Source organism: Cupressus sempervirens, unplaced genomic scaffold (assembly GCF_028749045.1).
Source record: "Cupressus sempervirens isolate cs-2001-9-10 unplaced genomic scaffold, ASM2874904v1 CseChr00s100002_03, whole genome shotgun sequence".
Classification (NCBI taxonomy): domain Eukaryota; kingdom Viridiplantae; phylum Streptophyta; class Pinopsida; order Cupressales; family Cupressaceae; genus Cupressus; species Cupressus sempervirens.
Genome location: NW_028322207.1, coordinates 4,506,032 through 4,533,971, shown reverse-complemented (window position 1 = coordinate 4,533,971; position 27,940 = coordinate 4,506,032).

The following is a 27,940-nucleotide window of genomic DNA, read 5'->3' as shown; positions in this document are numbered from 1 at the left end:
TACAAAGGCATCATTAACTCTATCAAAATTCATGTAGCTTTGTCCTATCTATAATTGGACATAATAATTGTCAAATTGAGTTGATTCATTATACTCTCCATGAGGTTCAAGTCCAAGCCACACTTTCATGCTTGTAATTGCATATATAAGATATTAAGACATATGAAACCTTTGATTCATACAAAATTGAGTTAGAAAACTATGAAGATTATCACTGATAGTTTCATGATAGTCAATGAATTATTTGCTAATGGTTATACTATTGATGTTTAAAAATATGCAATTATGAAAATATTCAACATTTTTCATTCTCAATCAGCCTATTTAGGATAACCATATATGAAATTTATCCAATAAAATATGCCCTACAAAGATGTAATGCCCTGCCTAGAGATCCTTGGAACAAGGATTCAATTCAAGCTAAGATTTTTTTTTTTACAAATATGAATGCACATGAAAACATCATGCAGGGATCAAAAAGATTGCAATGAAAGACTTCCCCAACAATTTGAGCAACCAATGAATCTCCAAACACCACAACCAAACAAAAATGACCAATTATAGAAGACACGCAAATGAATTCAAATCAAACATCTTGAATACAAAATGCAATGTCAAGGGATTGAAGAACACCTAAGAGGGTAGCTAAAATACTTCCCAAAATTTTTGGGTTAAACTAAAAAGTGCCTACTGTTTTCCCATACAGGTTTTTCCAAAACCTAGGTGATACTTTAAATCAGCATGGTATGATACTTTCCAGTATCATACAACCTTTCTCAAGAAGGGGTGCGACACTTTTAGGGTTTGGGAAACACTTTTCTTAAGGGCATGTGATACTTTACAAGTATTGTACAACACTTCTTCAAAGGGGGTGTGGTACTAGAAAGTATTGCACAAAAGTTCTCTAAGAGACATACGATACTATTTAGGATTGAACAACAGATCTCTATTGGGTGTGCGACACTAAATTGTATTGCTCCATGCTGACACATGGTCACCCAGGAAAGAAAGATAACATCCTAAGGACAAACTAAAGAGATAACTAGAGTTCAAAAACTCCACACTAGGGAGTACCACATCTATAATTCGAGGCATAAACACTTGAACACAATACTGAAAGATAGAAGCTACATCTAACCATCAAATCAAGTAGTAAGGGAAAGTGCAAAAGGAACATCACAGTGTACTAAAATAACATTGTAATAAATAATAATTAACATCGCAATGAACAATACAACCAAACTAAGTATGTGGTTCCTCCCAACCATAATAGCATCATAAGACCATTGTGGGCCCTAGCCATCCCTCATGCATAATATCCCAAGCTGTCGATGAGATCATCAATACTGTTGTATAAGGATGTCACTACTAGAACATGCTACAACATAAGCATAAAAAAATCTAACATGCTAGAAGTAAAGCATAAGATAATCCTACAAATATGGATAACATCATCTATCATATGCTAATCAACATAATAAGGAAATGCATCAATAACTAACATCATCTAAACATGATATACAAGAATTCCATTGAAAGCATAAATCACAAGAAAACATACTCTAGATCTTGAAATACCAAGTGAAAACATCCAATAACGGTTGCACTAGGGAAATAGATCATCTCTATACACTGTTCCCTAGCAGTGGTATGGGTAGCTACACCTCCCAACCACATGGAACCCATAGGTCCACTCCCAAAATGTTGATGGAGATAATGATCCAACCAAAAACACACAAAAAGCACAATGTCCAAGGCTAACACTCACGCCAGACAATATGATGAATGAAACCAAGAACATAGACAATGCATAAATTACAGGTCCTAGTCACACACTCAATGGGCTACTAAGTAGGGGTTGACATCATGGAGAGTTGCTTGGCATTGACAACCCCAAGCTCAGATCTGTGCAGACTCAAGTTCCCAATGGAGGCTCTCAAACTGAAGCATTTTTTTATTATCTTAAATTTTATTGTCATTCACACATTTTATTTAGTTATCACTTACTTAGAACTTCATCTACCAACCCTATGACATCATGAAACCAGGATGAAAGATAGAAATCCCCTCCATATGCTACCCTACTCTAGCCATGCTCATCCAATGATGAGTGCCCGTACGCATGCAGATTCCCAACCCAATCCCAATGATCATAACTTCTAGAAGTACCACAAAAGATCAAGCCTTGCAAGTCACCCGACAAATATATATGCACATACTTGTGTGTGGCACACCACCGTCATGAAGATCATAACACAAAGATTGGATGAGAACATAAGAAAAATATAACTCAACTGAAAAAAACTTAGGAGGAAAGATTCTATATGAATCCCAAATACAATAAATCCATACATCATAAAATCACTCAACCAAACTCAATCTAGGGGTATGGATTTGACACAAATCTCAATGATGCAACAACACCAAACATCATGAACTCACTCAACTAGCCTCAACTTGGGAGTATGGATTCTACACAAATCCTACTATCCACAAAGCAATAACAAGGGTCCAAAAGAAATAATAACATCAGGTGTAAAATCCCTCAATCAAACACAAAGTCAGGAGTATGGATATGACATGCATCCCAATGCAAACATAAGAGTAAAAAAATGGTCTAAATGACATCCTATAGATAATATAATTCCATGACCAACATCATGCAAAGAAAACCTGAGAAAATTGGGCAAAACGTAAATCAAGGTAAAAACCCCAAAAATTTGAAAATGTTGAAATTATAACCCATTTGGTCTTAGGGCACAAAAGCCACAAATATCAAATTAAATATGGGTTTGGAGTCCATATGCAAAAATGGCCAGCATAATGGTGCAAAACTCCAAACCCTCATCCTAGAAAATAGGGAAATTCTCATACCCATCCAACTAGGTAGAGCTAACATATAGAAATAGAGGGGAACACTAGTTCTCAGCCTTCTTAAAAATGGCTACCAAAAATAGAAGTTGAAATGGAATAGAAACAATAAAATGAGAGAGACCTACCTCATAGCCAAAAGGGAAAAATAGGAATCTAAGCTATAAAATAAAAAACACGTAGAAGTAGCCAAAAAACACAACAATCCAAGGTCTCCCTGAGCTAGATCCAACAAGTCTGATCTCGTGATGATCCCACGCTCTCATCTCCCACAAAAAAAAAGAAGAAGTAAATCCTCATGAAGAGGATTTTGGGTTTTACTCTCCAACTTACTAATTCAAAAGTGAGAAGTGAGGAATTAGTGAGAAGTGAGGAATTAAATTCCTTTTTGGATACTTATTCACTTTTTGAGTGAATAATCGATTAGAGAAATTAACTGGCCAACCTAGTTAAATCTCAAATCTACCCAAACAAAAATAGGCTATTCCTAGAAATAGGAATTCATCTGTGGAAAAGCTTCTAGAAATTAAATTCAATAAAATTAGAAGCCCAAAAACCCAAGAATATAGAAATTTCCTTAATATCTTTTGTGACAAGGTGAACCTCTAAATGCACAGACACACTCATTGGTCTAATCACATAATGCAAATGAGTTTGGATTTAGTAATCACCAAAAGGATTAATTAAATAATTAAAATAAGGATATGTCAACTATATAGGGATGACATTGGTAAAATATGAATAGTTGAATCACTAACTCCATATGCCACTACCAGGGATATAAATCCTACACACTAAATAACATGATTAAGTGCAATTGCATATAATAACATAGTCAAAGCAATAAATGTATTAAATGACTAATTTAACCATTTATTCAGTTATATCAAAATAGTCCATTTACATCACTTACATTTTCATATAGCATAATGAAGCAAGAATGAAGTAAATAACCATATTATTAAATCCATACCATAACATAAATAAAGATATGTCCAAATACTGGATAACCAGATATCATCATGAAACATACTGTCATCTCAAAATGGCATCATCATGAAATTATGATAAACTGAACAACATAGTAGTCTAACATCTATGATACTAAAATCAAGTATAATACCTGACCCTTAGGTCATCTCAAAGGTAAAACATAACATAAGTAATAAATATCTCTCAGATCAACATACAACAAGGTAAATATATGCAATACATAACCAATGAATCCAACATGGACAATCCATTTCAATTATTTAAGCATTTAATAATGGTAGTTTACACAATATTAAAAAGGTACTTAAAATATATAAGAGAACACAATCATAAGCATGGCTTACCATTGCTACAAGAACCTAGTCCAATGTAGTAGGTAATAGTACATTGTGTAATCGCTACACACATCTTAGGGTATTCACAAAATACCATCATGATACCACATTGATCCTAGTAAGAAATGGCACAAACCTCAATGAACCATAAATCACATCATAATCTAAGAAATTATTCAAAGCATAGTCAAAGCAACTAATACAGGACATAAATTCAATCATCTCAATGGTGTAGACCACTCATGGTCAATTTCATGATCCCTTCTCAAGGAGAGATCAAAAAGTTTGCATCCATCGAGATGACTTACAAAAGTCAAATGGGAGAGACACTACAAAAGAACCCTTAGAACTATAACTGACCTCTTTTTGGTGTATCTAACTAGCTTTTGGCTATTGTATTTAGGTAACTCCTTTTGTTTTGGTTAAAATACATCTTCACACTTTCTTTAGAGATGCTTATAAATTCTTCTTGGACTGGTAAATTGAATGAGATAGAAATGAATATAGGATTGAGTCCTTTACAAAATTGTCTCCAATAGTCCTGATCTCCCTTGCATTATGGTTATATGCCTTCATGTATTCTAGGATTATCCAAAATTGGACCAATAATGGGTGTTGTGCAATGCATGCGACAAAAGTTTCTAGTATTCACTATGCCAATGGAGTCTCATCCTTTTTGTTAATCACTTTTCTAAAGTTTACAATATCTATATAACCAAGTTTTGTGTATATGATGTTGGGAAGAGAGAAATTTAGAATCAAAGGTGGCTCTTATCCTTAGCAATTGTACTTCATGACTTCTTTCTTAATGGATGCTAACTATTTGGATGTTTATTAATGTTTTAGAAAGGTGTTCAAGCTGAATTTTCCTAGCTTATGATATATAAGAAAGGTCATAGTTGTGAGGACAAGAATTAACACATAGAATATGAAAAATATAGATATGTGAGTGAAGGCAAAAGGCAAGTAGGAAAGTGTAAAAGATAAACTACAAAGAACATCTAATCAAGAACATCTAGAGGTCAAGCCAAAACAAAGATCTAAATCTGCAAAGGATGTTGCTTCATAAATTAGGTCAAATTGTTGTTGCTTTCTAACCATTATAACAATAAAGAAATATCATATAACCGAATTGACTTAACAATCATTTTCTAAATCCTCTAACAAGGGGACATTTTAAGATTGAAGGGTTTTAAGACCTCTAATTAGGCCTCTCCTAATAGGTTGATCTAAATCCTCTTATAGGTTCATACTTAACAGTATGTTTTGTAACCTTTAATAGGGTTGGCTCCTAATAGGGCTCACTTTAAAAGAGTGAAAATTATTGTGACTAGTAACAAGGTAGTTTTTCCCAAATTGGTTTTCCACGTTAAATCTTGGTGTCATCTGTGTTCATGTTATTTTCTTATCCTTTAAGTTTCTACAACTAAGTTACCAAAGAATAAAATAGATTTATAAATCTTAAGGTTGCTTTGTTAATTGAGTGAGAGTATAATTCTAGAGTTAACTAAGCTGTATAAAAATGTATAATAAGTGGAAGTTTTTATTGACATTTAAGGGAAAAGGATTTGTTTTTGTGGTAACTAATTCACCCCTCCCCTCTCAATTACTCCTCTTAAAGTTCCAACAATTGGTATCATTGCAATTGGTGCTTACAGGAAAAGGTTTTAAGGACTTAAGCTAAAGATTGGATGTCTTACAAAAGGGAGATCCCTAAGCTAAACAGAGAAAACTTTTCAACATGGCAGGAGTTAATGAAGCTACATATATCAACAATCAATGATGTTTGTGTGTTCTACCTAGAGAAGAAACATATGACATTGCCCAAGCCTATGACATTGGAGAAAATACAAGAAGTAAAAGATCACAGTATTATGATGATTGGCATTGTATCATCTTTGAACTATCTTAAATTTGATGAAGTAAAATATTGTCCTACTACATTTGACACATGGGGAAAGTTGAAGAAAGCCTTTGGAGGTGACAAAAATGTGCAAAGAGACAAGGTAGAAAGTTTAAGAGGTAAATATGATCGATTGAAAATGAAAGAAGGTGAGAAAATCACCCAATACAGTGAAAGGGTAAAAAAAAGTGTAAGTCCAATGAGAGCTACAGGAGGTAAAATTGATCATGAAACAAGTATTAGCACCTAGAACTCAAGAGGAAAATGAAATAGCATAAAGAAGAAAAATATCCATCATGGAATGTGAAAAGAAACTATTAATAGAGAGGAATGTTGCACCAAAATACTGGAGAGAAGAAATCAACACAATAGTTCATACACTGAACCAAGTTCAATTGAAGAAAAGTACAAATAAAACACCTTATGGTATGGGTATAAGCCTAATTTTTTTTATCTCAAACTATATGGAAGAAAATGTTATATCTTAAAATATGTAAGGAAATGAAAGATTTATGCAAAAAGTGATGAAGGAATATTCCTAGGGTACTCCAATGTAAAGATTGACGAGTTTGCAAAAAGAAGGCAACAAAGAGCTCGAAGACTATAGAAAGTTTTTCTAAGATGAAGAGGAACCTAAAACCTTATCTCAAAAGGTTGTATCCATTCAACAACCTATTGTAACAAAAAATTCAATCCAAGTCACATAAAAAAACACCCAAGTCACAGATAGTTCAACCTGAGTTGCAGAAAATTCAACCTAAGTCCCAAGTAGTACAACCTAATGTACATCCACATCAGCCAAAGGAGCTCAAGGAAAAGGATGAAAATATTGGAGAATGAGGCAAACCAAGTTCTAAGAAAAGAAAGAAAGATCCAAGACTTGCTAAATATGTCAGAAGGAATTATGTAGAAGGCATCATGCATTTGATTAAATAACTGTAGGAGAGACATAAGTCATACTAACAAGGAAAAAATTGAAAGGTACATATTTTCCTAGTAAATTTGAGGCTAGATTTGTAAGAGATTATTTAAAAAAATTAAATTTGGATAGAAGTAATTAATGAAGAGATAGAGAAAATACAAAAGGAATAAAACAGGGTCTCACGTTCCTAGACCGAAGGATAAAAATGTGATTGTTGCAAAATGGATATTGAGAAATAAGATGAATGAAAGAGAAGAAGGTATTGATTATGGGGAGACAGTTTCACCTATTGCAAGATTTGGAGTCACAATACATCTAGCCTATACAACACAAAAGGGATTCAAGGTATATCAGATGGATGTTCAATCAACTTTACTGAATAGAGTTGTAGAAGAAGAAGTCTACATTGAAAAACCTAAAGGTTTCATTGATCCAAGACAAAAAAATATAGTATGTAAGCTTCATAAAGCTTTATATGGATTAAAGAAAGCTCCTAGAGTATGATATGAGAGAAAAAATGGATATCCAGTAAAAATTGGTTTTGAAAAGATAAATGATAATAACAATTTGTATATTAAGGAAGGACCATAGGACAAGATATTGCTTGTAGAAAGATTTGTGGATGATATCATATTTGGTGGACATAAAATTTTATGCAAGGAATTTTCTAAACAAATGAGGAAATAATTTGAAATTTCTATGTTTGGAGAAATTAAATTCTTTGTGGGTCTACAAGTTCATCAAGTGAAAGTGTTAGAAACAATAGTCCACCAAGATAACTAAGAGGGTGGGGGGGTTGCAGTTGAATCAATTATTTGATAATTAAAAAAATTATCTTCTTTAAACAAACTTAACCATTCAACCAAATTAAACAACAACCATAATAAGATGCATATATAATTACACTAGATATGTTAACTAGGGAAACCCTTGATTAGAGGGAAAACCCTGTTACAAACGATGCCCACAAGATGATGTACTAATATAAATATTCCTTGTTGGAGGATAGACCCTATTAGGAGTCTATTACAACATTCGATACATATGAGTCCCTATTAGGAGACTTTGAATCCTTGTTAGGTGACTCCAACCCTATTAGGAGTTGTGGCAACCTTGTTAGCAATTGTAGTACAATGTATACAAGAAGAGCCCACTACCTAGACATGCAATTTCAACTACAAGAAGAGCTCACTGCTCAAACATGAATTTTAATATTATTTTATTCTTTTCTTTGTTATGTCAAAAAAACCAATCACTATCAGACCTTGTAGACTAGGTCACAAACCTCATATCTAAATATCAAACCTCAGATCACTCAGAAAAACCTTAGCAATGAAGTTTCCTTCACTTCTACTCTGCTTTGCTCAATTTCACATTTCGCTCTCTCTAATGATTACAATTAATTCTTCATGTCATCCTTACTTACTTCACAATAAGTGAAAATGTACTTTCTTTATACTGAGTCCATAAAAAAATTCCCTAAGTTGGTTGTTAGGCCTTCTCAATAGATTATTATAGGACCACATTAAGAACACGCTATACTTAGTGATAACATTAATCTGCCACCTTGCAACTTAAATATCTTTTCATAGACATAATATCATGACGAGAAAAATTAGACACATCATCACCAACATGTCTTCTTCCCATCCTCAACCCTAATTCTTAGAATAACAATTGTACTAAGAGATATAACAAGTTTACAAGAACATGACTCTATAAACTCTATCTTAGAATAGACATCACAAAAACTTACATAACTTCTTCCATACTTATCATTTATTTATCTAACATTAACTACATATGCTATATACTCAAAAGTATCTCCCATAACCTTGGATAGTTAGAATACTCAATTAGCCATCTGTACCAACTTGATCTTTCCACTATTCTTTTGTTATATACCATAGAAGACTACTATGTTTACATCAATGACAAACTCAGTCATGAATGTAACATATCATCATAATAACATATCTACAATACTTCCCCATAGTAATATCATTAACATTCATGCTTCCAACAATCTCCCCCTTTGGCATTGATGGCAACATAGATGAAAAATATCTAGTTCCCAGAATACTAACAAGATTGTTCAACTTTCTTTACAAATCCTCTTCATCAATCATTCTCCCCCATTGATATACCTCAATGTGATTTCTATCAAATTGTCACTCCTACTTTACTTCTTCCAAACATGATGTATCTATTCTTTCTTGTCTACTCCTAATTATGTTCTTCCTCATGATCTTCTAATGATGTTTTTAGTGTCAAACTTCTCCCCCATTGACATCAATGTCAAAGGTTTCAGAAACCATCAAACTTAGAATGCCTTATTCTTACTTAGCTCAAGTGTCCAAAGACAATATTCAAAACAAAATCCAACAAGAGTCCTATTTATGATTTTGTCCATCATAGATAATCCCCCATATAGGAAGCATTAGCATTCAATCTAGACAACAATGGTGCTCTATTACACTAGACTGATGCATTCTTGCATCATCTACTATGATGTAGGAAGGGGCATAACCCCTAGCATACCTTGTAAATACTCAAAAGTCTCTTTGGGAAGAGGCTTAGTGAATATATCTACAATATTCTCTTTAGTGCTAACATACTCCAATCTAATTTCCTTTTTTGTAACTTTCTCTCTCAACATGTTATACTTAATAGAAATATGCTTGGTCTTTGAATGCATTACTATATTGTTAGACATATTTATTTTTCTTATGTTGTCACAATTTATGAGAATAGGTTCACTAATTTGTATCCTTATATCCTTTAACATCTACTTCATCCAAACAACTTGATTGTAATTGTTTACAACTACAACATATTCTACTTCCAGTGTTCTTTGTGATGTACAATCCTACATCTTGATTAGCTAATAAACCAATATTCCACTAAGAAAGAAGGCTTCACCACTGGTTTTATTTCTATCATTCATACTACCTACCCAATCAACATCAATATAAGCACTTACAGTAAAATTGTTAGATTTTTCATACCACAATTCAAAATCAGATGTTCATTTTAGATAACTAAATATCCTTTTGACTATTACATAATGTGCTTCTCTAGGACCAGCTTAGAATCTTGCAACAATTCCAACTGTATTTTCTATATCCAACCTTGTGTGAGTTAGATATTGCAATCCTTCAATAATAGATTTGTACTTTTTTTGCTGAACAATAGGTGTCTCATCCTTTGTAGATAACTTGTGTCAAGTTACCATAGGTGTTCCAACAAGTTTTCATGTTTCCAAACCAAATTTTTTTAGTAAATCCTTCAAATTTTTAGTCTGAGAAATAAAGATTCCTTCTTTATTTTGTGCAATCTATAACCCTAGAAAATATTTTATTTCTCCTATCGTACTCATCTCAAATTCTTTCTTCACCTCTTCAAAAAATTTGTCACTTTCATCATCATTTCCTCCAAGTATGATATCATCAAAAAATATTACTAAAATTATCAAACCATCATCTATTTCTTTCCAATAGAGATTATTATCTTACATACCTTTGCTATATCCAAGCTTTGTCAAATGTTTGTCCTATTGCCCCACTTTCCATCCTGCACTTGAGTAGAAAAAGTGATTTCTTTTGTCTTAGTAGTTTCCTAGGCATGTTCAAGTTTTGGTTTAATCTCCCTTATGTGGAAGGAGTCTTCATTGGATTTTTCATTTTCCTCTTCTCCACATTTCATAGCGGGGTGGTTTTTCTTTTTCCTTTTTGTGGAGGGATTGTGCAGGTAACTTGGTGCCTAATTTGATGGAGATTCATACTACTTGTGCAAGGATCATTTGTAAAGATTCATCTACTTGTGGCCTATCATTTTCTCATGAAAATAGAAGCCTATAGAAATTTGGACTTCATCTTCTCCTCAGCAGGTTTTCAACCCATAAAGATGATTTCTTGCGAAGAGCACCAAATGATGAAGTCGGATTTAAATGAGGAGATAATATGATGCCTCATGGAAAATTAATGTTCCTTTTATGATTATCCACCTCATGGAATGTCTAGGATGTGTCACAACTCTTATAATCATTTCAGAGGGAAAACTAAAAACTAACTTCTCCTCAATAGGTTTTCAACACATGAAGTCAGTTTTCCGCAAAAGGCAATTTTGAAGGAGAGGATAAAAAGAGTAGGTCCCCAATGAAGTTTTGCACTCCTTTTGAACATCCCCAAAAAAACATGAAAAAATAGTCAAGAGATAAAGTAAAAGGGAAGCCTAGGCGGAGAAATAGAAATTGTCTTCTCCTCAGTAGGTTTTCAACCCATGAAAACAATTTTCTATATTTTAAAGAAAATCAAGTTGTGAATAGATTGAACCCACAATTTATGCACAAAACATCTCAAGACGAGGATAGGAAAATTCTAACTATTGTGGGAAAGAGTTATTAGGAAAAATTTAACTCAATGGATATTTTCTCATGGAGTACTCTATTTGCAACTTCTCAAAACTTAAAGGGAAACATGAAAGTAAGTATGAGAAGATAGAAAGTTACCATTGGGATAATAAAATAGTGAAAAGACATTGAGATATCCATTGAAAACATGCATTTAATACCTCAATGGATCTCTCCTTTAGTTTATTCTTGTGGCACAAATCCTGAAGATTAACAAATGAATTGAGTTTCCTATATAGACAGAAACATGAATAGTTACAAAAATCATCGCTCTTTCTTGAACTATTTTTCTGTTAAAATTGTACAACTTTCTCAAAAACCTAATATCTATGTATTTTCTATTCTTTTCATTGCTTTGGATTCAAAATTCACTCTAAAATAGAAATGGCAACTAGATTCACAAGCTTCAATGGGTTGAATAGAATTAAGTCTTCAGTACAAAATTTCACAAATACTTCTCTTCATTTCTATGATATGCAAGATTTTTAGAAGAGATTAAGATTGGAGCCCATACATACCATTGCTAAGAAGCTTTAAGGATGTAGGCTTGTAGAAGTAGCCAATTTTCCTATTGTAGTCCAGGCTCTAGAATTAATCTATGAATGTATAAACCATTATAACCTAGACACCAAACAAATCATATTGTCAGATGACACAATGTTGATCACCATTGATAGACAAATTGTGGTGAATTGCCTCCGAGTCTTGAAGTAGGAAGAATTTTTAGACTTGATAATTGGAGGAGTCATTTCTGAGTTCTTTGCAAAGAAGATGATTTGGAGAAAAGAGATCATGCAATCATGGTTCCAGAAACCACAAGGTACCAAGAGTAAGGTTCCTAAAACCCTATTGGGACTAATCGCAAACCTGAGATTATTCACATCACGGTCCTCTTACATGGACTGAAAGGTGAGATTGAAGCTTTAAACTCTATTGAATAATATTTCTTTTTGGTGCAAGTCATATGTTCTAATACCCAATATATATATTGGGCCTATGAGGTAAGTGAGATTTTGCCCAATGCTCTTAGTGTTCCAAAATTCTACAACACATTGTACATGTCCTCCTTCCTCATTTACATGTTAGCTTCTTTCAATTATGGCTAGGTCTCCCAAGAGTGGAAAACTTCCCTGATGATGTGAAGTCTTATGAATCCTACCTATGTTTACAATTGGAAAATAGTTATGCAGAGTATATCAGAGTTAATGATGTATTCACCATGAGAATTTGCAGGGAACTCTAGGTATGTCTACAGAGGAGATTCAACCCAAAGCTATGGTGGGCATTAGCCAATTTGGGAGTTATTTCATCTAGTTCTCATCCTTTTCATATTTTTTCCTTATAGTATTTGATGGCTTTCCCTTGAAGCTACCAAGATATCCTAGTGATATGATCATGCTAATCAAGATCTTTTGACAAGCAATCAAGGTGAATGTGTTGAGTGGGAGTTTGAAGAAGAAAGGATACGAGTTCCTTATGAATGTGGGAGTTTATAGTTGTGAGTCTCATTCGGATGCAAATAACATGCTAAAAGTATTTGAATTTAAATATAAATAAGAGATGTATGAGATATTAAGACCTATATTTGATCTGAATGGATATGCAAGGGAGGTGTTGTAGATTGGAAGTGTTATAAAAAATATCACCACTATTGAAGACTATTGGGTTGACTACAAAGATGAATTTGAGAGCCATGATCGTGCTTTTTCCAGACTCATAGTGGATCAAGTGAAGATTTATAAAGTTGATATCAATGTTGAGGGAGTGGAAGATGGTGGATAGAATATGTACAATAATACCTATCTAAAAAAGCTAAGGAAAACTCCTATTAGCTAAGAACCTTATGAGGATAATGGAGAAGAGCTAGAGATCATAATGGCCTAGATTATTAAAAGAACTAGGAAGTGGGTCAAATGGACCACAACTAGAAGAGGTCAAAGTAAATGTACATCTACTCAAGCTTCTCCAGTAGCTATAACAACCCCTTGTTCTCAAGGAGGTACATCAGGTGTGACCCTAGCCATCACTCAGGGACCAGCTCAACCATTAAGAGGAGGTGATCAACCTCCTCACAAGAATATTCCTTTAGCTAAGACTTGCCACAATGGCTCCCTCTCAGTGATTGGAACTCAAATAGAAGCTGAGAAGGAGAAAGTAGAAGAATGTAAAGACACTATGACTACTCTAGTATCCTCACCTCATAGTAGTCCAATTCCATCTGAAAGTGGTACACTTCTCCAGCCAAGTAGTCCTCAAGTGTAGGTAGTAGATTTAAAAGATGGAGGAAGTAGTGACAGTGAATCCATTGAATCTAATGAGGCAACCAAGAAGACTTCAAAGGCAAAAAAATGCTAGGATTCTTCAAAGCTCATTTCAAAAGCCCAAAAGAATCCTTTCTCTTTGACTATAAAAGCAATCACTCTAGTCAAAAGGAAAATGTTTAGCATAGATTCTCTTGTAAAGGCCTCTGAAGTGATAAGCACAAATTCATGGTTGGAGGATACTCTAGATAGGAAGAGAAAGAAGAAAGATGAAGATGCACCCAATAAGGATAGCTTATCTCTTGTGGTTCACTCTGGGTCAACATTGAGCAATTTCAAGAAGCAAAAGACCTTATCCATCCTTGGACAAGACCCTGAAATAGGGCATCTAAAAATGGAGATAGAAAATCCTACCATGGAGGGAAGGATTGAGGATATGTCCACTGATGATTTTACTTTTCATTCATTAGATCTTGGGGAGGCTAGACAAGTTGGCTTGTGCAAGTCAACAAATGAGGTGATTGAAGGATAACTGGAAAACCTTAAATTGTCAAAGGTTCAGATGAAAGTGGAAATATAGGAATTGAATGGCTTCATTAGGTAGTTGGTCACCCCATTGGCAAGAATCTTTGGGATGCCCATTACCAGTGATCCCACTACTATGGACATTCAGGCACTTATTTCCTAGCTCTAAGAAGATAAGTATTTTGGGCACATTAGTAAAGAGTGGAGTGGGAAAGTCAAGGTGTAAGGACTCTCTATAATAGAGCAAATTGGTAATGCTATATTGAGATTAGAAATATAGAAAGATAACATATCATCAAATAGAGCCACCTTGGACGTGGAGAAAACCAAGAGTGATGACTATGTTTCCTTGTTGAAGATGATCATCCACATGAAGGAAAAGGAGGTTTTCGAAGAAAAAATCTTGCCTAAAGGAGATGATCCCTTAGTTGAGTGGTTTTAGAGCATGTAGTTCAAGTTTGAAATGATCATGACAGTAGAAGAGAGACTTAAAGAAACTGAAGCCAAAGTAAAGAAGGAGCAGGATAGAGATTATGAGCTATTAAGAGGTTTGCACATAGATTTGCAATCTAGTGGGAAAGATAAAGTGATCATTGGAGTAGCTATCATGAAAAATAATTTCTCTAATTTCATGGATGGTCCAATAGGAATAGCTTTTGGTCACCCAAATAGAGTCTTCAAACTTCAAAAGCTAGGTGGATGTGTGCACATGGCCATGGAAGAATTACAAGACCGGTTGGGTGTAATCAAGGATCTGGCCCAACAACATTCTAAGTGGCTCTTGAGATACACTAATGTACACATCCATAAGCATGAAGAGCTAATTCCAATCATTATTGCAACCAAGGCCTATAGGGCAAAGGCAAAAAAAGGAAAGAAGGCAAAGTGATTCATATTCCACCTCTTTCATATTTTTATGTAATCATTGTAATAGACTAATTGGCTCCTTGCCATTTGTTATTTTTGAGGAGATAATCTGAGTGAACATCCTTTGTAACAATAATCTTTGAACCATATATGTGTGATAATGAAAGATTAATAAAAGTTTGATGAATTTTGGGGTGAAACACTTAATGTTGTAGAGTCAATCAAATGGTATTTTGTATCAATTATTTTATGTTCCATTCTATTAGTTATTAATTGTCCATTTCATTTTTCTCTTTTATCTAGCTTCTAAATTAAAAAAAGGAGAAAACTAAATATGATAATTATTTTCATCAAAGGTTTGGGAGAGATCCTTTAGATGTTTCTTTCTAGTTAATCTTTCTTCCTTTGTTTTCTTTTAGATTCTTGTAGGTCTAGTTGGCATTAGTTGTTATGCAATTTTGAATCTTTAAGTCTTATGAGTTCATAGGATGTGTGAGTTCATAAACTTAATTTCCCTTTTGAAATATTTTCTTACCTAAGTTAGATCCTGTATAGGTCTGGATCGGTTTACCTCTCCTATTCTCAGGTTAAGAACACACCCACTTCTTTTAGATTTAGTAATAAACATAATTCATTGCAAATCTATAATAGGGAGTTGTACCTAATAATTCAAAGGAAAGTTAGTCTTCTTAGAAGAAACTATCCAAATTTTGTAACTAGACATTGTTCATAAAATTTAGGCCCCCAAGGGTTGAATAAAAAAGAACAAATTTGTTTGCCAACATGTCTAACCTTGCATACCAAGTTTTGGGTGCTTGCTTCAAGCCATACAATGCTTTCTTCAGTATACATACTATGTCCTTTTCATCTATCAAAGGAAAACCTTCAACCTACTCAATGTACACTTCTTCTTCAAGTTCTCCATTAAAAAATGTTGACTTAACATCCATCTGATGCACTTTAAAAAAAAGTTTTGTTGCATTGGCTAAGAATAATCTTACTAATATTCTAGCCACTAGAGCATTGGTCTCATCATAGTCTATTCCTTCTTATTGTACGTAACCTTTGCATACCAATCTTGCCTTGTTCCTTAAAACTTTTCCTTGTTCATTCATCTTGTTCTTGAATACCCATTTAGTTCCTATCACATTCTATTCTACTAGTTTGGGGACCAATTCTCATGTCTCGTTCTTTACTATTTGATCCAATTCCTCTTTTATAGCTTGTTTCCTATGATCATCTTTACATGCTTCATCTACATTCTTAGGTTCAACTTGAGATATCAAACATAGTTCTTCATTGACTATGCTTATTGTCATCACACCTTTATCTTTGCTTCTAATGATCTGCTCGAATGGGTGATTCTTTATCATATTCTTTCTCGAAGTAGGAGTTGTTGTCTCATCTCTTGGCTCTATTGAAGGTTCTAAGATTTATTCTTTCCTTGGCTCTCCTTCATTCTGTAAATCATTGTTACTCTCAAGAAATACTTTATCATTCCTTGGCTTAGTAACAACATCATCATTTGAATTGTAATAAATCATTCTTTCTTATATTCTAAATTTCTCATCAATTCTTACATTTTCACTTTCCATAATAGTCACCAGAGCTATTTCTTCTGATACTTTCTCTTCATTAACCAATCTAAACTCATTAACATAGTCTTTCAATGATTTTTCCATACTTGTTCTAAATTCTTCAACTTTATCAGAAAGTAGATTCTTTCTAGTTTTTCTCAATCTCTTAGGATATCTACTTAAAAAATGACCAATTTCTTTACATGTCCAACAACAAAAAATAAATTCATACATTCTGATTCTCTCTTTGTAAGTAGATCAATACCTTCTATTACCTTTATGTCTTCTTTTGATCTAGATTTATCTTTCTTGTGCTTCTATTCCCTTGTATGCAATAAAATGATTCTGGATCTGAAAACTCAATACTCTACTCTTTACACAAATATGATAACTGACCAAGAATTTCTATCATCTGAGTGTCAAAATTTCTTTTATCAGATGTTAGACTATCTTTCCTAAACATGCTCACCATGGATCTCCCAAATTTGTTAAATGTTATCTTAAAGGACCTACTACTCTGATACCAATTGTTAGAAACAATAGTCCACTAAGATAACTGAGGTGGTGGGGGGGAGGATCTATTATCTGACAATTAAAAAATTTAACTTCTTTAAAAAAACGTAACCATACAACCAAAGTAAACAAAAATCATAATAAGATGCACATAGAAAATTACACTAGATATGATAACTAGGGAAACCATTGATTAGAGGGAAAATCCTAATGGGAATGATGCCCACAAGATGATGTACTAATATAAATATTCCTTATTAGAGGATGGACCCTATTAGGAGTTTATTACAACATTTAGTACATATGAATCCCTATTGGGAGACTTCAAATCCCTATTAGGAGATTCCAACCTTATTAGGAGTTGTGGAAACCTTGTTAGGATTGTAGTACAATGTATGCAAGAAAAGCCCACTGCCCAAGCATGCAATTTCAACTACAAGAAGAGCTCACTGCTCAAATATACAATTTACTATTATGTTCTTCTTTCTTTTGTTTTTTCAACCAAACCAATCATTTTCAAACCTTGTAGACCAAGTCACAAACCTCAGATCCAAATATTAAACCTCGAATCACTCAAAAAATCTCAGTAATGAAGTTTTCTTCACTTCTTCTCTGCTCTGCTCAACTTTGGATTCTGCTCTCTTTGCTGCTTACAATTACTTCTTCATCTCATCCTTACTTTCTTTGTGATAAAGAAAAATGTTCTTTCTTTATATCGAGTCCATAAAATAATTCCCTAAGTCAATTATTAGACCTTCTCAATTAATTATTATAGGACCACATTAAGAACATGTTACACTTAGTGATAACATTAATCTTCCTCCTTGCAACTTAAATATATTTTCACACACATAATATCATGACAATAAAACTCAGCCATGTCATCACCAACATTTCTTCTTCACATCATCAACCTCAATTCTCAGAATAATAATTCTGCTAAGAGATATATCAATTTTACCAGAACATGCCTCTCTAAACTCTATCTCAGAATAGAATCACCAAAACTTACATAACTTCTTCTAGACTTATTATTTCTTCATTTGAGATTAACTACATATACTAGATACTTAAAAGTACCTCCCATAACCTTTGATAGTTAGAATACTCAACTAGCCATCCATACCAACTTGATCTTTTCACAGTTCTTCTGTCAGATACCTCAAAAGACTTCTATATTGACATTGATGAAAAACTCAATCATGAATGTAACATATCACTATAGTAACATATCTACAATACTTCCCCATAGGAATATCATTAGCATTCATGCTTCCAATAGAAAGATGGGATATACATCACTCAATCAAAATACATCAAAGAAACATTGAAAGTATTTGGAATGGAAGATTCCAAACTAGTTGGGATACCTATTTCTACAAGACATAAGCTCTCAAATAATGATGATTCAAAGGAGGTAAATTTGACAACTTATAGATCAATGATTGGAAAGCTTCAATATGTGGTTTACACTAGACCTAGTATTGCATTAGCAGTTGGCATAGTTGCAAAATTTTTTGCTAATCCTAAAGAAAATCACATGATGGTGGTCAAAAGAATTTTGAGATATCTAATACGAACTAAAGATTATGGGTTATAATATAAGAATGGAGGAAATATTGAATTAAGAGCCTTTACTAACATAGATTGGGTAGGAAGTATTGATGACAGAAAAAGTACTAGTGGAGGAGCATTATTTCTTGGAAAGAGGCTAGTGCCCTAGACAAGCAAGAAGTAGAATTATATTTCTCAATCCACAACATAGGAAGAATATGTTGTTGCTATAGTTAATTTTTCTAACATAATATGGTTCAAGCAATTGATGTCAAGAATAAAGGAAGAAATCAAGGGACTAGTAGTTATCTATTGTGATAATACAAGTGCAATCAATATATCTAAAAAATCATGTGATGCACACAAGGACAACACACATTTAAATCAAATATCATTTGTTAAGAGAATTGGTTCAAGATAAAGAGGTGAGATTAGAATATGTGAAAGCCAAGGAGTATATATCATATATATATTTACTAAGGCTTTACCTAAGGATGCATTTATGTATCTAAGAGGTAAACTAGGGGTCATTTCCCTATCTGATGTTCACTAAAGAAAAATATAGAGAGGCATCAAGAAAGCTCCATTGAAGATAAATCAAGTTGATGCAATGTAATAAAAAGAATTTTGCATATGAATTAGTACAAAAGGCCAATTGTAATTTTAAAGCTTGCATCCTTTGGCAACTAATGTCAAAGAGGAAGATTTTAGTGTCAACATGGAAAATTGTGAAAGATCAATATTAATGAGAAAGAGAGAGAGTCTTGATATTTAGATAATGGAATGTATAGCTAAGAGGGAGAAAATGATAGAAGAACATTGACAAGAAAGTAATAGAGACAAATCCAAATAGAATCTCAAAGGGAGTAAGTATGGATGAGAATAAGATTGAAACTAAGGATATTATTCAATTGTCCATACTTCTATCAGTTTATGTTGACATGTTGTGTTTCCATCAATGCCAAAGAAGGAGTTTGTTGGAAACAATTCTTCAATTGTAGATTGTCACTAATGTTTACATAAATGTCAATACTAACCAAGAAATGTAGAGTTTGAAGTATTAACCTTGTGTATCTCATTATTAACCAGGTAGTTGGGTAATAAATACTTTCCAATATTAAATGAGTAGTAGGTTAGTGAATGGATTCCTGCTTGCATTATTGACCAAGTGATCAAGTATTGATGACTTGGAGAATTGACCATGCAATTAGGCATTGAAGGCTTGCAGTATTGACCAAGTGGTTAGGTATCAAAGGCTTGCACTATTAACCAAGTGGTTGGGCATTCAAGAAGTCATAGTGGCAACCGAGTTTTCATTCCTAGTGTTAACTAAGTGACACCAAAATGTAATTGTCTAATATTTTATTAATGGAGGCCAACTATTTGGATGTTTATTAATGTTTTAGAAAGGTATTCAAGCCAAATTTTCCTAGCTTATGATATATAATAAAGTTCAGCATTGTGAGGACAAGAAGTAATAAGTAGAATATGAAAAAGATGGACATGTGAGCAAACACAAAAGGTAGAGAAGGAAAATGTGGAAGATAAAATACAAAGAACATCTGACTAAGAAGGATCCAGAGGTCAAGACAGAACAAAGATCTAAATATACAAAGAAAGTTGCTTCATAAATTAGGTCAAATTGATGTTTCTTTCTAACCATTGTAGTAGTAAAGAAATCTCTTAACAAAGTTGACTTAATATTCATTTTGTAAGTTCTCTAACAAGGTGACATTTCAAGATTGAAGTATTTGAAGACCTCTAACCAGGCCACTCCTAACAAGATGATCTAAATCCTCTAATAGGGTCATAATTAATAGTATGTTTTATAACCTTAATAGGGTTGACTCCTAATAGGGCTCACTTCAGAAGAGTGAAAATCATAGTTTTTCCCAAATTGGGTTTCCACTTTGAATCTTGGTGTCAGCCATGTTCATGTTATTTTATTATGCTTTAGGTTTCTAAAACTAAGTTACTAAAGGATAGAATTGATTAATAAATGTTAAGATTTCTTTGTTAACCAAGTGACAATATATTTCTAGTGTTAACTAAACTATCCAATATTACATGATAAGTGGAAGTTTGTATTGACATCTAAGGGAAAAGGATTTATTTTTGTGGTAATTGATTGACCCCTCCCCTCTCAATTACTCCTCTTACATTTCCAACAAGAGGAATCCCTCTCAAGCACCAAAGCAAAGATTACTTAAGAGGTCGAGGAGAAAAACAGTCGTAACATCTGATGAAGAAACTAAGTCTGACAATTTGAGAAACCTTTAGATTGTACCTAGACTACCTTTGATGAACATTGATGAGGTATGTAAAGAGATTAAAGATTGAGCCAGTTTTGTAAGCTTTAAGAATATTAAATATGATTATTTAAATAAAGATGATCAAGAGAAGCTTGAAAAATCTATGATATATATGATGATAAAGTTTAGATTTACAGCTATAGAATTAGGTGAAGGCATTCTTGAAGATTTATATAATAAATTTGATGCTAACTAGAATTGGGCATTATCCACTGAAAGAAAAATAAGGGATACCACTTTAGCTTAGACAATGCCCAATTTGGGAAAGACACATATGTTTATAGCCCTAAAAGATTTTGTAAAGAAATTATTACCAAAAGACAAGGCCTAACTTTTTTTGAGGAATAAATCCCATGAAGTAAAGAAAGAGATCATTCTTATATTGAGGGAAGCATATGTATTGCTTGTTCCATTGGATAAAGAAGAAGAAGATGAAGAAGGAAGAGATGCAATAGTGCTAGAAGCTTAGGATGATGAAGAAGTTGCTTTAGCTTGCAAAAGAGATAAGGAAATTGGTAGAAGGTAGTGACCTATAATATGTTGTCAATATATAGGATATTTTTGATTCATCTCCATAGAATTAGAATGTATTAACTTAGGAAGATTTAAAACATTCTCAATCAGATGCCCCAGGTACCTCTCTACCAAGCTCCAATTTAGTGTTGCTACAAATATAGTATTATCCAAGGATTGAGAGTGCAAGAAGTAATGATTTAAAAGTTACATAATTCATAGTATCTTTTGACATGAGTACCAAGAAATAGGGTAAGGTAATAAATGTGTCTCCATAATTTACATATTTTATTGATGAGAAAATTGATACAAAAAAGGTAGAAGTAGAGAAAGAGATAGTAGATAAAGAGAAACCCAAAGATCAAGAGTATGGTCAAGCTCTTATAAAAATGTTGAGTGGAATGCCAATAGAGACATTAACTATTACACTTGTACAAAAATTTAGATCAACTCAACAAGAGCTAAGACAAACACTTGAATTGAGTGCTAAGGGAAAACAATTTCAAGCATCACTACCCAGTGATAGCACCTCTCAATTGTAGATAATGGCATAGAAGATGAAAAACTAGAGGAAACATTGACTTTAGAATAGGTCATCACATAGCCTTTGTATGACCTAAATAACATGACTCTAGAACAGATGCAAGAATTTCAAACTTTGCTGAGTCATAAGACAAAGTAAGAATAGTTGAGAAGAGAACATATGAAAAGGAAGGTGTTACACAATATCAAAGATTTTTTGTTTGATTCTTTTGAGATTTTTTATGTTAATGAGAAACATCAAACTTTGGATCAACTTTTATATATAGTTGATAAAGTTTAGACAAAAGATATATAGACCAATGAAAATTGATGAGATGGCCTAAAAAGAGGTTTGAGCACAAAGTATTGGAGAAAGTCTAAACAAAGTTTAGAGTAGGTTGAGCTTTCTCAGCTTACTAGTTGGTTCATAGGAATTTTGAAAGTAATTCATTATTTGTATATGAAACTTTATGATGTTGGTTTCTTCACATTGGAGAATCAATTTTCTATTGATTTGATACAGGTAGATATGAAGGTGTGTAGAATTTCTTTAAGAAAGAATGAAATTTCAAGCTCACCTATATACAATAAGTTGACATTTGATTAGCAGAGATTAGCCATGTTAATTTCTAGAGATAGTGGCATCAGGGAATAAATTATTTCAATTCAATTTATGCTACTCATTGGGAATATCAATGGGAATATAAACTCTGAGAGGGGGGGATGAATCAACACTTCAAAACTTTAACCATGCATCTATCTCATAATTTAGCATATAAATTGAAATATTTATCTATACATTTTTCATCCATAGTATGAATAAAATAACACATGACATAATAAATTTAGTTACCCAAAAACTCCCTGATGAGAAGGTAAAACTGGGGTGGGGATGACACGCACAAATCTTCACTACTGTAGTTGTAAAGTATAGACAATTATGGTTACAATGAGTTTGACCATAAACTATGACCTACCCTATGAGGGGTCTACTCTATTAAAGGCTTACAAATACTATTAAGTCTCACCTTGTTAGAGGATTTAAACTTACAATAAAGCAAGCACCTAGTTAAGAGATTTACAAAAGCCTATGAAGACTACTTTGTTAGGAGATTTTATCTATATCACCTATTAAAATGATTCAGCACCATGATACTTTGGTTAGCAAACTTCTACTAGATATTAGATCTTCTCTTTGTTGATGCATCCTTGATCCTTCTAATTAGACGTGTCTCCTCTATCCTATCTCTACTTTTCTCTGTTCTCTCAATCTGATTTTGTAATTCAAAATAGTATCATAACCTCCATAGCCACCATGAATTCTCTCTCTATGCTTAGCATTCATCTCCTTACACACTTGAAAACTTTTTAAGGTTTTCCTTGTTAAATAAACATAGGTGGAATAGGTTAGGTAAGAATCAATTACTACGGTTGATCTATATTGTCGCTTAATTCATCCCTTAATTTGATTAGTTTCATGTACTGCATAGGAATTCACAATATACCTCCATATTTATCTCTTATAATTATAGAATATGATTATATTGGCCCAAAAATGGTTTACATAGAAGTTAGTGCCATTATAAACAACTATGTCAAAAACTATTCGCTCGAGATCCAAAGACTCTAATGCTCAACCTTCACTACGCTCCTAATGTTGTAACTCAACTTCTAAATAGCTTGACACTCTCAATTTACTCAAAACCTAAATCACTCAACATGTATAGATTACTTTGTGTGTGAGTGACTCAAAAAATACTATCTTCTCGACCCTAACTTGGTATATTTCTCAACATGTATTGGTTGACAACTTATGCATGACATGCTCTGATCGCTTAGCTTGCACTGTTTTCTCAGCTCGCATTGTAATAATGGTAGAAAATGACTGAGTGTTTTGTCACTACCTTGTCAAAACCAATATGAGATTAACAATCTCCCCCTTTAACATGAGTGGAGAAAACACTTTTTCATGGCATATACATTCATATTTATGTATAAGTCAGACAATATATACAATGTTAGTTGGTTCATGTACAAAATTTCAAAACTTCAAGATTCTACAAAATGGATGACTAATATATCATAACTTATTACTCCATTACTCCCCCTAAGTAAATACTTCATTTCTATTTTTGAATCTTCTCTCATACTACTATTAAGTATATAGCTACCTTGACAAAATATTTTCTCAAAATTTTATATTCCCCCTTCTTTGACACTTATGTCATTTAGGTTATACACTTAAAGTATGTTTATCAAAAATTGTCTTATGTAACTCTATGATTATCTCCAATGTTGCATCCAAGTTGTTGTAAGCTACCTTTAGTGATTGATACTAAATATCTAGCTTGGCAACAATGTCAACTAAGCTATCGTGAGTTGAAAGATGTGAATCTTTCTACTTCAATGTCTCTACATGGGCTAGTTCCTTATGAAACACCCCCATGTGTGGAATCAGCATGGATTGGATACTTATCAAGGTAGACTGAATATTAGCATATTGTGCTTGCAGCCGAGAAAGCCTACCTTGAGTGGATAGTAGCCTCTGGAATTGCACTTGACTTTGACTAGGAGATAAATTTAAAGTATTACCTATGTGCTATAGATCTCCTTGCTATTGGTCAAAATCCCTATGTGTCTCTTGTGTGAAATTATCCACATTGCATGATTTGGTGTATAGAGAGAAAATATTCTCTAACACTTTCTTGACACTTTCCATTTTGGTTGCTAAGTCAACCTATCTAAGTGCAATAGCACTTGATATCTTTGTATGGAAATTCCTTTTAGACCATTCAAGTAATTTGAGATTTGAGTTCAAGTATTCATCTTTTATCTTGTCCATAATGGTGATAAGTTGCTCTATGATAGGCTTTTTGTCATTTGGTTCTGAGAGGCTAAAATCATCCATGAATATATCCTTGATATCATGTAATAGTTGATTTTTCTTGTGTTCCCTCCTTAGAATTTACTGCCTCTTCTTTCTTTGTAGAGCTTCTTGCAATATACTCATCTCTTCTATAGTTATTGTATTAAGATCAAACTTAGGTACCTCAATCACTTCATCCAAACTTACATCACCATATGTTGTAGTACCAACACTAAGTGGAGTGCTGGAGCTCGACCTTGATATCTACAGTGGGGTTTCCTGTATACTTGGCCTTTGAAGAGTTTTGCTACTAATAAGAGATGTAGATATTGGTAGTGTGACTAGTGTTTGTATTCCTATCTACTCCTCTAGCTTAGTAGCCAAGCCTAACTCTTTAGTGTTTTTATCCTCCATTTAAGCTTCACCTTGTAATTGTGTATTAGGTACATGACTTTCTTCTTGGCCTATTTTCACTTCAATTCCATCTTTCTCAATAGTTAGTAATGCTAGAAAACCTAAACTGTTTAGGCTAGACAATGATGTTTATGTGTATTGTACCTCTACCTCTTTCATCTCAAATATAATTATGGGCATTGTATTAGGTGTATCAATTTTAGCAACTATCTATAAAAATTTTACTCTTTGATCTCCTTGAAGATCGTGTATATTGGACTCTTTCACTTTTGTAGATTGAGGGGGCACATTTGATGTTTCTTGTGGTTTCTTCCCTACAGATACAAGTTTTACCTACTCAATTTCATCCAATCTCACCAGTATAGGATTTTTGTATAGTTGTGTTGTTGTGGTGGATTCCTTAAGAATTTACTTCAAAATTTTCCTCAATCAAAGGATTTATGTTATGTGTTGAATTATCAAAAACATCCTTGATAATAACCATTAACTCTTGCTGACTCTCCTATTTTGCATTTGGTGGACTACCACTCAATACTTGTACATTGTGTACATTCTATTTCTCATCTTCAGTTATGGTCTCTTTTGTAGTTCCTTGAGTCCCTTCCATGTTAGCTTCTTTGACCATGATTTCATTCTTTTCTTTCTCACCTTTCTCAAGTTCCCTTATCCCTCCATTTGCTTTCTTTTTTTGTGGTCTTGGTGGATAGACCATAAATGTCCTTCCAAAGCAATGTGCTTTGAGTTACCATTTTTTCTATCTTATTCCTAAGTTTTTTGAAATCTCTATATTTTGGGTCAAATCTCCCCTTGTATTTGTTCATGTATTTATCCATCACCTACTTTTCTAAAGCAAGCATAACTTGGGCTAATTGAACCTCTTATTTTCCTCTCAGTGATCAAAATGAATTGTCACTTTTTCTCAACTCAGTCATATAAAATTTTAGGTAAGGAATTGACAATCTAAAGGGGAGTAGATTTAAATTTAACCATTATCTCATATATGGATTCTTCAACCTTATTCTTATCTACACTCCCTAGATTATTAATCAACATGTGTGAAACCACATAAATTTTCATTTGTAATAATATTTTCACACCAATTTTCTATGTCACAAGAGGGATTGTGGCTTATCACCTTGTATTGACTCATGTCATTTGACTAGGTATTCCCCTAATTTGAATCTAGTTGAGTCACTAATTTCTTTTTCAATCTTTTTTATGTCTTCTTATCAGGCTTACATTTCCTCTTTCCCTTAGGCTTCACAACTTCTATAGCTTGCACTATGGTTGCCCTTGTTCTTGACCTAGTAATAGGTACAACTAGCTTCTGTTGTGGTTTCTTTATAGGCTTCTCTATTTTCTCCATAGTTTTTTCTTTATTTTTCCTCTTCTTGGCCTTAGTATCCTTGGGTGCTTCCTCAACTTCTTCTCCCTTGACACCTTCTAATTATTTTTCTTGATCCTTTCCTAGGCCTTGAGTTAGTTCTAGTGGGGTCTAGTCTTGTTCATCCTCTTCCTCTTCTTCTTCTTCTTCACCTCCTTCGCTGAATCTCTCCTTCAACTATTTCACTAGTTTTATCTTCTTTCTAAGAGCTATAGTTGTCTTTAGGTGATCCTTGATTTGGCTTCCTCATAATTATCAAATGAGGTGGCACTCTTGTCAATATCTTCTGCTAGTAGAGTTGTAATAGGTGTAGAGGCCTAATCTATATAATCTATATTGATCTCATATGGCAAGGCTTTTAGCCCTCTGACTCTTGGTATTGCTACTTGCACATATGTATGGTTTGCATCCACTAGGAAACAAACATCATCATAATGTTTTTACACTAGGGATTACGAGATCCTCAACCTTTGTTTCATGGATTTCTTAAAAATCCTCAAAGTAACTAGTCATCACTGACTCAAAACTATCTCTTAGTTGTTCAATAAATTATAAAAAAATTTGTGCAATTTACATGTTGGTCTTCCAAGAAACTTGAACAAAGGTGGGGAAAGTTTTTTTCACATAGAAGAACATGCAAACTTGGAAAAAACAAAATTTTTATGATGTACTTTTATCTTTCTGGATGGCCTCCAAGTTTTTTGAAAGTTGTTGTAGTTGTAACTCAGCAAGCTCATATTGACAATTGGCTAATGGAGATATTTAATATTTGTCATTTATGGAAACACATGATGTATATGCTTACAGGAAACCTCAAAAATAAAGATACTTAGCTTTTGGTAATTAGAAAATTGTCTAAGTATGAATTTGATATATAGAAGTGTATTGTTTTGTTTATAACTTGTTACTGATATCATATTATGACTAGAAAAGTTAGATAGAGATAGTATACATGTCAATGATGATGTGTATAACCTTGTAAGCTAGTACAAACTATATAGAAAAGAGATATTTGTGTTTAGGAAAAATAGGACATTGGAATTGAAGGAAAGGATTATTTTGTTTTAAAAATAATTACTTGTCCAATTAGGGGTGATGTCCTAGATGTTTACTCTAAGTTGGAAAAGTGCATTGTGTTCTTAGCTGACCTAGCAGCAATTTGTGTAAAGGCATGGTATTTATGCAAAGGACATCTTG